This window comes from Anguilla rostrata, chromosome 15, assembly GCF_018555375.3.
Source record: "Anguilla rostrata isolate EN2019 chromosome 15, ASM1855537v3, whole genome shotgun sequence".
Taxonomy (NCBI): domain Eukaryota; kingdom Metazoa; phylum Chordata; class Actinopteri; order Anguilliformes; family Anguillidae; genus Anguilla; species Anguilla rostrata.
Genome location: NC_057947.1, coordinates 2,372,817 through 2,387,014, shown reverse-complemented (window position 1 = coordinate 2,387,014; position 14,198 = coordinate 2,372,817). Strand labels below are relative to the sequence as shown.

The window sequence follows — 14,198 nt, the reverse complement described above, 5'->3', positions numbered from 1 at the left end:
TTGTGTTTATGCACTTACACTATGCACTGATATAATTCTTTTTAACAGGTTTACATAAAAAGGTAAAGAAAGGAACCACAAAGATGTTAGACATTTTTTGTTCAGTGGAGATTTTGAACATGAACACATATACTACATGGCCAAAAGTATGTGGATACCTGATATCCTCCTATTCAGTGAAGATTTTAAACATGCACACATACACTACATGGCCAAAATTATGTGGACACCTGATATCCAACATATCATCCCAAACTATGGACATTAATATAGAGTTGGTCCACTATTTGCTCCTAACAACCTCCACTCTTCTGGGAAGGCTTTATACTAGATGTTGGGGCATAGCTGAAGGGTTTTGCTTCCATTCAACCAAAAGAGCATTAGTGAGGTTGGGCACTGATTGGGTGATTCAGCTTGGCTCACAGTTGGCTTTCCAATTAATCCCAAAGGTGTTGGATGGGGTTCCACTGGCTTCAGGCCAGGCAAGTTCTTTCACACCGATCTCAACAAAATCATTTCTGTATGGACCTTGTTGTGTGCCTGAGGGCATTGTCATGCTGAAACAGGAGAGGTCCTTCCCCAAACTGTTGCCATGAAGTTGGAAGCACAGAATCATCTAGAATGTAATTGCATTAAGAATAGCCTTCACTGGAACTATGGGGCAATTGAAAACCATGAAAAACTGCCCTAGACAAAGTGGTGTCCACATACTTTTTGTCATATAGTATATATGAATTCGGAAAGAAAATCCAGTAATCTACACCGCAACAACCTCCTCTTTTTTGGACACCTGGCCAAAGAGAGGGGCATTGGCAGGCACACCTGCCTCTTTCAGTGCTGCATACCCATAATTCACGTCATTATATGACAGAGCATTATTTATATTGTATATCTATTTGAATTAAAATATATAAAAACAATGAATGAATGACTATCCTGTGTGATACAATACAATGAAAACGGCTTTTTTTCCCCTGCTGACTTAATTGTAAAGAAAAAACTTTATTGAGGTGTTGGAAATGATCGATTTCTATTTTGTGAACAGAAATATAGTACTGAACAACACATTGCTACGATTTCAGAATTTTGGGCTTTTTTAATCTGTTAAATTTGGAAGTAATTTTTTCATTAGATGGTTGTAATGTCTATCAAGAAAAGATTTGTAAGGCTACATAATGTCAGAAATAGCTATATCACTTAATCTTTTAGATCAATTCATGCTTTCACTTTCTGTAATGTGCCATGTGGCAAGTGATTCCTTTATGAAGTGGCTTCACAATTGAATTGATTATATTCTAGACTGAAAACTTAAAGGCAGAGTCCTTATATCTGAACTTGTGGGAGTCAAGGAAACGAAAATATTTGATGAAAATGAAGACTTGACGCCAGTGGCAACGAGCCATACCTGCTCTGTTAAAACAAGCTTAAAGAAAAAAATAAATAACCTGGTAATATCTAAACAGATTTTCAGCAACATCAGGTGATGAACAGTTGAACTGGCTATGGCAGTGTCAGCACATGCTGGTTTTGAGAACCCTCGCTGTTATATTTATTACTGAGTGGAAAGCTCCTATGCTAAAAAGCTTGGGAGATAACTGTCAATCATTTGACAGATGCAGCAAAATGGGCTCTTTGCTGCTGTGGATCAGACATGATATTAATGGGGCTTCCACCCCGTGCAGTATTGTGTTTATGTGCAGCTTTCTCCTGTAGAGGTTCTGTACCACTGACTCTGCTCATATTGCACCAGTCCCCTGGAATTTCTCTTCTGTGATTACACACACATTGCCTTGTCACGGGGGTACATTTGAAACATTTGGGAGTGGGAAAAAACAATGCTTGATTTTTTTGTTTGTTTGATTTGGCTTTTTTAGTTTTTTTTTACTGCAATAAAGCACTATAAAACCATTCTGTTGTATTTAATCGTGATCAAATTATTATTATTGTGATTCAGTGTTGTGATTATCACATCCAACATGGCTATGGAAAATACCTTTTCACAGACCTCTTAAGTAATTTTAGAGTCTTACAGAGCTTCTGTAAATCTGTGATTCTGTGTCTAGAATGTTACAATATGAATAATGTTTGAAAGAATAAATAAATAAGGGAAGTACACCACAAAAATACATTCCAAGTATTATTGTCTGCATTTGTTTAATGCTGATATTAGTAAAGCACCTACACATTTCTTTCTCACTGTGATTTTTAACATAACAGATAGCACTGTTGATTGGAAAATATGTGTTTATTTATTTATTTATTCATAGCCTTGCTATGTTGTAAGGTTGTTAAGGTGGCAAAAGGTGTTTATGTTTCAGTTGAAAAGGAAATTTCCAGCTGTTTGTTTTATGCTATTTTGGAAAATGATTGGATACATTGATGGATTTGGCCATTTCTTACACCCGCCCACCCCTCCCCCTTATTGTACCTATAATTAAAGCCATTGAGACTGCAACTGCTAAACCGTTCCAGCAGAATTCCTGAAGAGAACATTTTGTTTTATCCTGCAAGACGAAAGGAAATTTACAGCCGATTTCATTGGGGTGGAAATTTGGAGAAAACAAGCTGTTTACCTTATTTTATGGCATTTTATATTGTACTAGCCATTTGAAAAAGTATTTTGATGCTAACCTAGGTAGAATGGATATTTCTATTTAAAAATCTGCATTGTAGGTGCTCTGAAATAACTGAAATTGTAATATAATAATATTAATATTACATACATATTGAATAGTGGTTAAGCACGTAATAATTAACCAGAAAATTTGATTGGTCTCTCAGGATCTTTCATTTTAGCTCTGGATTTTTAAATATTTTTGCTCTAGCTTTGCAAAATTATTATAATGCCACATGCCCATAGGGTTTCCAATAAAACAGCAGGATCAGTGATCTGAAATAATACATTTTTATATTTATATGCTATCCATTTAGAGGATGAAAAACAATCTCTCTCTGCCCTGTCTCCTGGCCACACTGCAAGGCTTTTGACATTTAAGTCCTACCTCTTACGTTTAAATATTTAATGAGGAGAAGATCATCTTCAGTAGCTCTCCCTGGTATATCACAGCAAGACCTCTGCCTCCACAGCATATCAGAGTCTCCCTCATTTAACCTGTTTATGTGCAAGACCTCTAATCCCACATCATATCAGAGTCTCCCTCATTTAACCTGTTTATGTGCACAATCTCTAATCCCACAGCATATCAGAGTCTTACTCATTTAACCTGTTTATGTGCACTGATGCTGAGACTTTTATATCTCTAATGTGCTGTTCTGGATTCCGAGTCCCGTACCTGTGATTTGAAGAACTGTGATGATGATCCTCATCACAAAAGTGTTTTTGAAGTGGAGCTGTATCACCCTACACCTGTAAAACATAATCTAAAGTCATGTGTTTGTCAGGTGTTTTGACTGTTGACTATGTAATCTTGTGACTCATGTGATGCCATTTCTGGTTTCAATACAAATATATGGGTGGACTTGATCCATCATCATTAGGAATATACCAAATTCATATTTCCAAATGCAGTTCAAACTTTGAATCAAATACAGAATCCAAGATATTCAAAAATGCATGTATGAAAATAGTCAAAAACAAAATTTAAGACAATAACTTATTTGCTATTCATCTTTTTTCTTTTTCAAGTGCATGCCTCTTATTATTCCCAATAACAAATCTGCAATGTGATTTTTAGTCAGTTTGAACCTGTAAATCTGTAAAATTGCACTTGATTGAGTGATTATAACTGCTATCACTCGAGACAGAAGTTGAACAGATGTCAGTGTAGGGCACTTGGGTCTTGCTACAATAGGTGTAATGGCTTTTGCCAGTACTTGTCTGCGAGTTATGCCACGCTCTATGATGACTTGTACATATCACACACAGACTGGCTGGCCAGTAGCTGCACAGTGTCATTAGCATGAAGCTGGTCTGAAGTGCATGTCTGTTCCTCAACTTCCTGTCTGGGTCTGAATGGTCTGGGCCATTTCTATCATGGCGTATTCAGTGATGGCCTCATCCTTTGCTATCGATTACTTTGCCTAGATCTGACAGTACTTTTTTTGTTGGTTTAGCATTTTAGTAAATCATAAGTATATACAATGCTATATATACATAAGACTGAAAGTGGATAATGTACAAATACATAAAATACTCAATACCTAATGCATAATGTACATAATACTCATAATATACGATATAACCACAAACACATGGAACCTGCCACAAAATACCCACACAAAACTGCACACTGCAAACGAAAGAGAACAACGCTCCTCAGTACAGTAGCTGCATGCCCCTACAGGTGCAAATGAGGGGTGGGTGGGGTTCTGAGGGGTGGGCGGGGTTCTGAAAGGTGGGTGGGGTTCTGAGGGGTGGGTGAGGTTCTGAGGGTGGGTGGGGTTCTGAGGGTGGGTGAGGTTCTGAGGGGTGGATGGGGTTCTGAAAGGTGGGCGGGGTTCTGAAAGGTGGGTGGGGTTCTGAGGGGTGGGCAGGGTTCTGAGGGGTGGGTGGGGTTCTGAGAGTTGGGCAGGGTTCTGAGGGGTGGGTGAGGTTCTAAAGGGTGGGCAGGGTTCTGAGGGGTGGGTGGGGTTCTGAGAGTTGGGCAGGGTTCTGAGAGGTGGGTGAGGTTCTGAGGGGTGGGTGAGGTTCTGAGGGGTGGGTGGGGTTCTGAAAGGTGAGTGAGGTTCTGAGAGTTGGGCAGGGTTCTGAGGGGTGGGCAGGGTTCTGAGGGGTGGGTGGGGTTCTGAGGGGTGAGTGGGGTTCTGGGGCTGTCCTTGGTTCCTTTCAAATTTCTGGTTCCTTGCAGAATCATAACTGCACTTTGACTGTCCTCAGACTATAGTCTATATGCAATCTGACATATCTTCCCATGTCCTTTAAAATTTTAATATACTTTTCTCATCCAGGTCACAAGAAAATGAAAAAAAAAAACATCCCCAGCATGGTGGAGGTATTTTATAAACCGGCACTGTTCATTGCACAGACCTGTGATGCTCTATGTATTTTAAACAGCAAGAGCTTATGTCTTGGGATGCTTGTCACAGCTCAACACAGCTCGTGCTGACATATCTTTTTGAAGGATGTCAAATCGGACAGGAGATGGGGCTCTGGTTTAGTTCCTTGTCGTGTTGGACAGTATACACCTTTCAGTAATTAACTCCTGGATGCATTTGGGCTATTGTTTAAAATGAGCTAACAGCATTTAGTGGAACAGGATTACTGAGCAAATAGCTGGAGATTTTTCCTCTTTTGGGGAGTAAGGAATTCTGTAGTTTCCCACTTTCTTTGAGGCACAATCAGCTGAAGTCCCCTGGGAGCGTCTGAGAGAAATGTAACTTTTTAAACATGTATCAGTCACATCAGTCAATAACATGCTGCAATTAGCCGTTCGTACGCAGCCTTAATGCGTTTACCCTTTCAGCTGCTGATCTTTTGTTCACGCAGAGGAAGAGAAGGCTGCGCGACGAGCCTCTCATTTCTCAGTTTGACAGCTTCTATCGATCGTTCGTCAAACTGAGACGTCTGCGGAGTTGTCAAGCTGGGAGACGTCACGCAGTCCACAGGCCATTCCGTAACGCAAATGCATCACTCTCCCGTCACTGACAACACAACTGTGCATGGTACAACATTCTCAAAAACCTACTGATACATATTTACACACACACACACACACACACGCACACATTTATATAAGCATATTGCATTTTGTGATGTGGTAGTGACTGCTCAGTGAATTCTTTCTCTTTGCAGCTAGGCACTGCCTGTTCTGCAGCAAGGCGTGTTGTGTTATTTTGCTGGGTTAAGTGCTTTGAAATCTAATTACTCTAATGTCTGTTGCGGTCTTAAATCACATTTATTGGCTAAGTGCACCGGTGTGTCTGTCCTTCAGAAGGAAGCTCCATGCTGATCCCTGGGTAATTATTCCGATTGGATATGAGCAATTGCCCTTATTGGCTGAGGCATGGCACCGGCTGCCTAGCCTCTGATTTGCTGCCGGTGATACGGTTTGGTGGCGGCTGATTGGCTCCCGGGAGGGAGTGGGCGGGGACTCCTGGCTTTCCTCCCTGTATTGGAGCGTGCGTGGATGTGAATGCCTTTTCCTCTGCCTGTTATTGGAGTGAATGCAGGTGTCGGCGTCTGCATGTGAGTGTGTGTGAGAGAGAGAGAGAGAGAGAGAAAGGGAGAGAGAGAAAAGAGAGAGGCGCGTGGTGTCTCTTCTCCCCCCCTCTGGCTTCCCTTTCTCCCTGCTCCTTGCTGCTCCTTCCTTTTTTCCCTCCCCGTCCACCCCCCGCCTCCAGACGGACCCGTCCCGGACCCTCCACCTTCCGCCCTTTTGACTATCCTCACTTCTCCATCCCACCTGGCCCTCTGGAGCAGGTAAGACCTCCTGAAAAAAGCAGCACGACTGCATTACTGTTAGAAAGCAAAGTGCAAGCTCTCTGTCTCTCTGTTTCTCTCACTCTCTCTCTCTCTTTCTCTCTCTCTCCCTCCCTCCCTCCCTCCCTCTATCCCTCCCCCCTTATCTCTCTCTATCCTCGTCTCTTTTCTCTTTCCTGTGTGAAAATGCTGGGATTCCTTTCTTTGAAGTGTTCCTTTTAGTAGTTTTTCTCTCAGGGGGTGTTGGGGAAGAGAGGCATTATAATGGAGGGGGGGGGGGCATGGGGGGGTCATGTTTTTAATTCGCAGAGCTCCCACTCTTGCTCTGTGCACTTCTGCCCCGTTCAAATGTCACCTGCGTGCCTGCGCTTGTTCGGTCTCTGCGTTTCACAGAAAAGTTCAATGAAAATGGAGAGATGGATGGAGTTGGAAATGGAGAGTGATAGAAAGAAATGGCTATGAGATTACAAATTGTCTTGATGACTTGTCTGTTTTTTAAAAAAATCTGCAAGCAATTTTTGGGCCATGTTTGCTTTTGTGATTGATTACCTCTTTCTGTTGTTGCAAAATTATTTATAGATATGTTATGGTCAGCATGTACTGGTTCCAAATGTTGAGTTTGCAGAAGAGGGAAAAAAGCAAACAGCCTGACGTGCACAGAGAGGTAATTGCTTTGCATCGTAACTATTGGCCTGACAGAATCCAGTGAGGCTTGTGCTGCGTAACTCAAACATTACAGTGGCCCATAAAGTATTATGGGCTGCAGGAAGAAGGAAAAAAAACTGCTTATCTCACAATCCGGACGTCCGGCAGTTCACTTAGCCAGCAACGGTTTCAAACAATTACATTCAGAAACTTTATCTTTTTTCTGACGACGTTTCTAACATCATCTTCTGGGTTGCTGTAGAAAGGAATTTGATTGATAATGTCTGTGTGTGGCGTGGCCGAAAAGCAGAGGCCTGTGTAATTCTGGCCTGTGATATCAGGGTAATCTTTTTATTATTTTTTCAGTCTTGATCAGAATCTGTGTGCTGACCGAGGAGCCGCTTGTCCACTATGGAGAGCCGGCTTGGCGAGCAGTGCGCTTCTGTTATTGTCGCTGGAGCAGGTCACAGCTCAGCGGATGTTTTTAAAGCACGTGGGCGTGCGCTGATGTCATACGCGCTGACGGGAAATTCTAGATCTGAAGACGGAAAGATGCTTTCTTGATTTTATTTGACTTTGAATTCAGGTGTGCGGGAACTGCCTGATTCAGCTCTTCTTGCTTTGCATCTGTGTGCTTCTGTTCGAAGCGCGTGGGGAGGGGTTCGGTCAAAAGCAGGTTTTCAGTGAATCATATCCGAGTTTGGAGCGTGGGGACCGAGCCCAGTCCCTCTCCGGCAGGTAAAGCGCTCGGGCTGTGCGTTCCCCCCCCCCGGAGGGTGTTAATTGGTGCTGTGTACGATCTTGCAGCTGCTGTCTGGAGTCGCCCGGATCCGGTCATTACCGTGCCATGTGGACGTGTGGATATATTTAACATAATAATCTCATACCCGCGAGGATTACACTGAAATCCTACATCACAGACGCGACTGCTACACGTCCCTCTCCCTTTAACTATATTCGTAATTTATGGGCATCTAAAGGACTCTGCATAACGTGTGATAATGTATTTAATAATGGAAGCCATCTATGGACTTGAAGTTGATTAAATCAGACATCCACATGCTTAGTGGGGAGTTGTTTTAAGCATAAAAAAGGATTAGCTTCCAATGTACATAGTGTTTTATATAAAAGGCTATGATAGGAAACTATGTGTACATGCACGCGCGCACACACACACACACACACACACACACACATATATATAGTATCAATGTAAGATATTCAAGTTAACATCACTGCATTCAATAGCAATGCTATGTGGATTACCACAGTAATTGGGCGCGTTTGAAATTATGGATAAGTTTGCCCGCGCGGAAATGAAGTTGCTAAATTACAAATGTCTGCAAGAGGGGTCTAAATGTGCAGAGAATACTGAACACTGTTCAGTATTCATCCGACCCAAATGGCTGTGTAGAGTGCTGAGGGGCAGCCATTAGCGTCAGACGAGTGGGGTATGAGCGGTAAGAAGCTGTTGATGTGTGGGGTATGAGCGGTAAGAAGCTGTTGATGTGTGGAGTATGAGCGGTAAGAAGCTGTTGATGTGTGGGGTATGAGCGGTAAGAAGCCGTCGATGTGTGGGGTATGAGCGGTAAGAAGCCATCGATGTGTGGGGTATGAGCGGTAAGAAGCCGTTGATGTGTGGGGTATGAGCGGTAAGAAGCCGTTGATGTGTGGGGTATGAGCGGTAAGAAGCCGTTGATGTGTGGGGTATGAGCGGTAAGAAGCCGTTGATGTGTGGGGTATGAGCGGTAAGAAGCCGTTGATGTGTGGGGTATGAGCGGTTTGAAGCTGCTGATGTGTGGTGTATGAGCGGTAAGAAGCTGTTGATGTGTGGGGTATGAGCGGTAAGAAGCCGTTGGTGTGTGGGGTATGAGCGGTAAGAAGCTGCTGATGTGTGGGGTATGAGCGGTAAGAAGCTGCTGATGTGTGGGGTATGAGCGGTAAGAAGCCATTGATGTGTGGGGTATGAGCGGTAAGAAGCCGTCGATGTGTGGGGTATGAGCGGTAAGAAGCCGTCGATGTGTGGGGTATGAGCGGTAAAAAGCCGTCGATGTGTGGGGTATGAGTGGTAAGAAGCCGTCGATGTGTGGGGTATGAGCGGTAAGAAGCCGTCGATGTGTGGGGTATGAGCGGTTCTGCTGACGAGCTCGCTCTCCACGCAGCTGCTCTTCCGCGCCTCGGCGTGCTGCCTTTCCCGGATCTCCCACTGGCCCGCCTCCCCAATTTCCTGCTCCGTTTTGTTTGGGCGTGAAAGGGCGCTCGGGACGCTCTGAGAGCGAGGGGTGCCGGGGGGGGGGGCTTCTCCACCCCATCTGAGAATGCTTTCTTTCTGTCGCTGTCTCTCTTTTTATCTGATACACTGTAGCAGTGGCTATTGATTCTCCTCCCTGGCCTGATTGGAAAGCACATCCCCTTCAGTCCCCCCGCCCCCCCCCCCCACGGTGTCGTAATTCATATGAGAGTGCAAAGAAATCCTAAGAGGCTAAAACTGAACGTGAGCCTGCAGAGATGTATGAGCAGTGAATTCTGGGGAGTTCCGCCTTACTGCTGATCCTCTCGTCCAGGGGGGTCAGGGATCAGGGCAGGACAGATCTGCTATAGGGCGGGGGCGGGGGTGGGGGGCAGGGATCACTGTACAGGGTAGGACAGATCTGCTGTGGGGGGGTCAAGGATCACTATACAGGGCAGGACAGAGCTGCTGTGGGGGAGTCAAGGATTACTGTACAGGGCAGGACAGAGCTGCTGTGGGGGGGTCAAGGATCACTGTACAGGACGGGACAGATCTGCTGTGGGGGGGGGGGGGGCAGGGATCGCTGTACAGGACAGGACAGATCTGCTGTGGGGGGGTCAAGGATCACTTTACAGGGCAGGACAGAGCTGCTGTCTTCTCCACTTTGTGAGGAGTTTTTGTCACTGTCTTTGATTCAGACAGATATAGCCAGATATAGCCAGATATATCTCACCCATTTGATGTTAATTTTTTTCATGTGTTAAAGATGTTACCCTGAGGAATTTCCAGCAACACCGTGTTGGTGCTCATAATCTTTTCAAATGCTGTGAAAATGTTACAAATAATGTGCAGCTCTCTTGTGACTGACCTAGCTAGTGAATTTTGGACTACCCTGTATAGGGTTGGGAACTGTTTCTTATCTACAAAGCCATTAAAAAGTATTTGTATTTCTGATTATCTCTATTACTGCATATTTGTCACACTGAATAGTTCAGATCTTTTGAAAAAATGTAATATTAGACAAAGGGAACCGCAGTAAACACGAAACACATTTTTTTAATTATGATTTTACTTATTTAATGAAAAAGGTTATCAAACAACCATATCACGAAAAAGTAATTTCCGCCTTAAACTCAATAGCTGGTTGTAGTTGCACCACCATTAGCAGTAATAACTGCGACCAAACGCTTCCTATAATTTGATTTCAGTCTTTCACATCACTGTAGAGGAATTTTAGCCCACTCTTCCTTGCAAAACTGCTTTAATTCAGACAGATTGTTAGGTTTTTGAGAATGGACTGCTTGTTTCAGGTCCTGCTACAGTATCTCTATTGGGTTCAAGTCTGGACTTTGACTAGGCCACTCCAAAACTTTAATTTAGCTACTTTTCAACCATTCAAATGTGGACTGGCTTTTTTGTTTTGGATCACTGCCTTGCTGCATGACGCAATCACTCCTCAGCTTTAGCTCGCGGACAGATGGCTGGACATTCTTGTTGTCAAAGTGTGGAGCATCTGGGCGGCAGTGCAGTATAATGGCTAAGGAGTTGGTCTTGTAACCTAAAGGTTGCTGGTTTGATTCCCCGGTAGGACTCTGCCGTTGTACCCTTGAGCAAGGTACTTAACCTGCATTGCTCCAGTATATATCCAGCTGTATAACTGGATACAATGTAAGTCGCCCTGGATAAGAGCATCTGCCTGTAATGTAATGTGATCCGGCCTGGTGGTGTTGTGGGCTGGGGTTGTCAGGGTTCGACTCCAGGCTTGATGCAGTGCTGGATGCTCTCTAGACCAGCAGAGGCCCTAGACTAGGGGTGGGGATAATTAAACTCTGGAGTGGGCAGGTTAGTATTTTGACCCTTGACCCATTGCTTAGGTTACGGATCAGCCCCCTAAATGCAGAACCTGGGGAAGGTCTGCTGTAGGCTGCAGTGAATGATCTACATGCACCGAATGACCTGTTCTTAAACTTGAATATCAATGTGCTTTTGTGTTCCTGTCTGGATGCTTCCATGTGTAAAATAGTGGACTTTAGCATGCCTTAAGTTCAGTATAGTTTATATAACACTGGCAGTAAACTTAAGCAGTGAGATCATCGCAGGATGCAGGACGGTTTTCTATGTTTTCCATGATTACTCTGGCACAAGAATGCTTAATTACAGTTTTTCTCGATTGCTAACACACTAAAACTGGTTCTTTTAGCAAAAACTCCCGAATGATTACTTCAGCTCATAGAGGACCAACACAGCTCTCAAAACTAAAAACAGTTTTCACTTGTTTTAACACATGCTGCAAATTGTCAAACTTTTTCTGCAAATCTCTACAAACAAATGCCCTCATGTTACACACTGTGCTCATGCAACAAACACTAGCAGTCAAAACATTTAACTCAAGTCATCACAACCTAAACTCAGGTAGCACACCTTTCTCAAGGTGCAAACACTTGGCAGAAAAGTTGTTAACACATCAGTCACCAATCACCAATCACCAGTCACCAATCTCAGGACCAATAAATAGGGCCACAGTTTGCATCTGTGTGCTTATGAACAATGGATCCTCAACATGGACGACAAAGGACGGCAGGAAGACAAAAACGAAGATGAAGAGGAAGTGCCAGGAGACAATTTGTCCCAGATGAAATACGTGCCACCTTGATTGACCATGTGCTGGTGCATAGTATGACAATGAGGAAAGCTGGACAGAGAGTTCAGCCGAACTTGAGCCATTTCATGGTGGCATCCATTGTTCGTACTTTCAGACAAGAAAACAGGTACTGTAATTTACTGTACTGTTACATATTGTATCTGCTGTACTACTGTGAGAGGATATACTGTTTATGTAATGTTGAAGTGTATTTACAGACTATATGTTCTTTAGATTTTATTGTACAAATGGATGACTCTGTAATCATCAGTAATTGTTTGCTTACATTGTGTTTTTGCAGAACTGAGAGGTGGCCACCGGCTGGAGGCAGGCAACGACTATGAACATGGTCATTGCAAACAATACCATTCGCCTGCGTGAAATTCAGACAAAGATCATTCAAGATCAAGGCGTTTTTGGAGGGATTGACCGTAATGCCATATCAACCATACAGCGCATACTTCACCGCAATAGGCTGAGGATGAAACAAGTTTACAGAGTACCTTGTGAAAGAAATGCAATCAGGGTGAAGAACCAACGGTTTCAATATGTGCAGGTCCAATATGGTACACTATTTTTAGGTACAGTACTATATTTGTAGAGTATACTATGATGGTCTACCTCTCCAGTACAACAGTACTGTATGGTAATGTAATGTGTGTACTGTAGTGCCCTGCTGTAAATTACTGTATGCAAGGCATGTTTTTCATTGTGGCAAAGTGTGTGTACACTGCATACTCTAGTACATACCTTACTGTATTTAGAATATATATACAATGTTTTTTTTGTAGAGAATTTTTGAGCTTGATGCTCTGGCTGAACCCCACAAATACATCTTTGTTGATGAGGCGGGGTTTAACCTGACGAAAAGGCAGAGAAGAGGAAGAAATATCATTGGTCAGCGCGCCATTGTTGAGGTGCCAGGACAGTGAGGAGGCAACATGACCCTATGTGCCGCCATCAGCCAGGCGTCCTCCACCACCATGCTACCCTGGGGCCTTACAACACGGCACACCTCCCTGCATTCCTAAATAACATGGAAAACAACATATATCAACAGGAAGGGGAGCCAGGGCGGCCAGAGCAGTCCCACTATGTTGTCATATGGGACAACGTCAGTTTCCATCGTGCTGCTCTGGTTCGTGCCTGGTTCACTGACCATCCTAGATTTTCTGTTTTATTTCTGCCTGCATATTCGCCATTCCTCAACCTTATTGAGGAAGTTTTCTCTGCATGGCGGTGGAGGGTGTACGATCGCAACCCTTGCGTGCGGGAAAATCTCCTGCAGGCCATGGAGGAGGCCTGTGGAGATATTGCACTTGAATCCATCCAAGGGTGGATTAGGCATACCAGGGCATATTTCCCACGCTGCCTTGCACAAGCTAACATCATGTGTGATGTGGATGAAATTTTGTGGCCTGACCCAGCCCACAGACGAGACGGCGATCAAGCTGACAATGCTAAGTAGTTTGTAAACTTCTCTAAATTGCTGTTTTTTTTTGTTTTTTGTGCTGCACATACTTTTGAGTTCCTTTTTTGAATACTACTCTCTTGAAATTACTACTTTTTTTTGTTCCTTCCACTGTGATGTGTACTGTATACTGTACAGTATTTCACTTTTCAGTATTGCAAATAAAATATTTGGAAAGTTGCAACTCCAGACTCACTGCTATAAAAGGTTTTTGCAGTAGTGCTTTGAATTTAACTCACTGGTGTGTTACGGGTAATCTACATTGTCTGTGATTTTGATGACTTAAGTGTGCCATATGAAGTCAAAGTTTAATTGATGTTTGGCATGGATGTTTGAGGTTTGTACTGATTGATGTGTAGTTTTGGGATTGTGTTAATAGTTTTGAGAAAAGGGGGAATTGTTTCATAAAATGTATCTTAGCAATAGAAAAAAACTGTAACAGAATTTGTTTCTTAGAAGATTTACCAAGGTGTTAATGCTGCTGAAGATCCCATCCAATCAGCCTGTGTGTTTGTTTCACATCCCACAGTGAAGACACTGTGGTGGTCCTCAGATGTGCGTGTGTGTGCCTGTGCGTGCATGTGTGTGTGTGTATGTTGTGTGCGCGCGTGTGTGTGTGCGTGTCTGTGTGTGTGTCTGTGTGTAAGTATGTGCGTATGTGTGTGCATGTGTGCATGTGTATGTGTGTGCATGTGTGTGTGTGTGCATGTGTGTGCGTGTGTGCATGTGTGTGTGTGTGTGTGTTGTGTGTGTGCGTGTCTGTGTGTCTGTGTGTAAGTGTGTGTGTGTGTGTGTGTGTGTGCATGTGTGTTTGTGTGTGTGTGCATGTGTG

General features: G+C 43.5%; 1 protein-coding gene across 13 annotated transcripts in view; it reads left to right on the top strand.

Moving 5' to 3' along the window:
• The first annotated feature begins 6,109 nt into the window (after nt 1–6,109).
• pcbp3 (poly(rC) binding protein 3) overlaps nt 6,110–14,198 on the top strand; it is an 82,271-nt gene continuing 74,182 nt past the window's right edge. For 4 of the 13 annotated variants that reach the window (XM_064310762.1, XM_064310760.1, XM_064310757.1 and 1 more), the window contains exon 1: nt 6,119–6,379. The gene's annotated coding sequence lies outside the window, so the exon portion shown is untranslated. Of the gene's footprint in view, nt 6,380–14,198 lie in introns of all 13 variants that reach the window. The other 9 variants (XM_064310759.1, XM_064310758.1, XM_064310755.1 and 6 more) reach the window with 7 other exon arrangements.